This window comes from Carassius auratus, chromosome 35 (assembly GCF_003368295.1).
Source record: "Carassius auratus strain Wakin chromosome 35, ASM336829v1, whole genome shotgun sequence".
In the NCBI taxonomy this organism is placed as follows: Eukaryota; Metazoa; Chordata; class Actinopteri; order Cypriniformes; family Cyprinidae; genus Carassius; species Carassius auratus.
The window spans coordinates 19261702-19264201 of record NC_039277.1 but is presented as its reverse complement, the minus strand read 5'-3'; positions in this window follow the sequence as shown (position 1 = coordinate 19264201).

Below are 2500 nucleotides of genomic sequence, written 5' to 3'. Positions count from 1 at the left end.
TGTGTGTGTTCACTGCTGTGTGTGTGTGTGTTCACTGCTGTGTGTGTGTGTGTTCACTGCTGTGTGTGTGTGTGTTCACTGCTGTGTGTGTGTGTTCACTGATGTGTGTGTGTTCACTGCTGTGTGTGTGTGTGTTCACTAATGTGTGTGTGTTCACTGATGTGTGTGTGTTCACTGATGTGTGTGTGTTCACTGCTGTGTGTGTGTGTGTTCACTGCTGTGTGTGTGTGTTCACTGCTGTGTGTGTGTGTGTTCACTGATGTGTGTGTGTGTTCACTGATGTGTGTGTGTTCACTGCTGTGTGTGTGTGTGTTCACTAATGTGTGTGTGTTCACTGATGTGTGTGTGTGTTCACTGATGTGTGTGTGTTCACTGCTGTGTGTGTGTGTGTGTTCACTAATGTGTGTGTGTTCACTGATGTGTGTGTGTGTTCACTGCTGTGTGTGTGTGTTCACTGCTGTGTGTGTGTGTTCACTGATGTGTGTGTGTGTTCACTGCTGTGTGTGTGTGTGTTCACTGCTGTGTGTGTGTGTGTTCACTGCTGTGTGTGTGTGTGTTCACTGCTGTGTGTGTGTGTTCACTGATGTGTGTGTGTTCACTGCTGTGTGTGTGTGTGTTCACTAATGTGTGTGTGTTCACTGATGTGTGTGTGTGTTCACTGATGTGTGTGTGTTCACTGCTGTGTGTGTGTGTGTTCACTGCTGTGTGTGTGTGTTCACTGCTGTGTGTGTGTGTGTGTTCACTGATGTGTGTGTGTGTTCACTGATGTGTGTGTGTGTGTTCACTAATGTGTGTGTGTTCACTGATGTGTGTGTGTGTTCACTGATGTGTGTGTGTTCACTGCTGTGTGTGTGTTCACTGCTGTGTGTGTGTGTTCACTGCTGTGTGTGTGTTCACTGCTGTGTGTGTGTGTTCACTGCTGTGTGTGTGTGTTCACTGCTGTGTGTGTGTTCACTGCTGTGTGTGTGTGTTCACTGCTGTGTGTGTGTTCACTAATGTGTGTGTGTGTTCACTGCTGTGTGTGTGTTCACTAATGTGTGTGTGTGTTCACTGCTGTGTGTGTGTGTTCACTGCTGTGTGTGTGTGTTCACTGCTGTGTGTGTGTTCACTGCTGTGTGTGTGTGTTCACTGCTGTGTGTGTGTGTTCACTGCTGTGTGTGTGTGTTCACTGCTGTGTGTGTGTTCACTGCTGTGTGTGTGTTCACTGCTGTGTGTGTGTGTGTTCACTGCTGTGTGTGTGTGTGTTCACTGCTGTGTGTGTGTGTGTTCACTGCTGTGTGTGTGTGTTCACTGCTGTGTGTGTGTTCACTGCTGTGTGTGTGTGTTCACTGCTGTGTGTGTGTTCACTGCTGTGTGTGTGTTCACTGCTGTGTGTGTGTTCACTGATGTGTGTGTGTGTTCACTGCTGTGTGTGTGTTCACTGCTGTGTGTGTGTTCACTGCTGTGTGTGTGTTCACTGATGTGTGTGTGTTCACTGCTGTGTGTGTGTTCACTGCTGTGTGTGTGTTCACTGATGTGTGTGTGTGTTCACTGCTGTGTGTGTGTGTTCACTGCTGTGTGTGTGTTCACTAATGTGTGTGTGTGTTCACTAATGTGTGTGTGTGTGTGTTCACTGCGGTGTGTGTGTTCACTGCTGTGTGTGTGTGTTCACTGCTGTGTGTGTGTTCACTAATGTGTGTGTGTGTTCACTAATGTGTGGTGTGTGTGTGTTCACTGCGGTGTGTGTGTTTTCACTGCGGTGTGTGTGTGTTCACTGCGGTGTGTGTGTTCACTGCTGTGTGTGTGTGTTCACTGCTGTGTGTGTGTGTTCACTGCTGTGTGTGTGTTCACTGCTGTGTGTGTGTGTTCACTGCTGTGTGTGTGTGTTCACTGCTGTGTGTGTGTTCACTGCTGTGTGTGTGTGTTCACTGCTGTGTGTGTGTTCACTGCTGTGTGTGTGTTCACTGATGTGTGTGTGTTCACTGCTGTGTGTGTGTTCACTGATGTGTGTGTGTGTTCACTGCTGTGTGTGTGTTCACTAATGTGTGTGTGTGTTCACTAATGTGTGTGTGTGTGTGTTCACTGCGGTGTGTGTGTTCACTGCGGTGTGTGTGTTTTCACTGCGGTGTGTGTGTGTTCACTGCGGTGTGTGTGTTCACTGCTGTGTGTGTGTTCACTGCTGTGTGTGTGTGTTCACTGCGGTGTGTGTGTGTTCACTGCTGTGTGTGTGTGTTCACTGCTGTGTGTGTGTGTTCACTGCGGTGTGTGTGTGTTCACTGCTGTGTGTGTGTTCACTGCTGTGTGTGTGTTCACTGCGGTGTGTGTGCAGAGCACTGATTCGGAGTATGGGACACCACACTTGGGCACACGTCACTTCACTTCAAGACACTCACCTGGACGCCACATTTACACAAAACTGCATCAAAAAGCGAATGAACTGCATTAATTCCAGAGATGAAACCTGAACTGAATGATCTGTGATGACACCTGAGTGAACTTCTGAGTGGCGTGCAAGCACTGA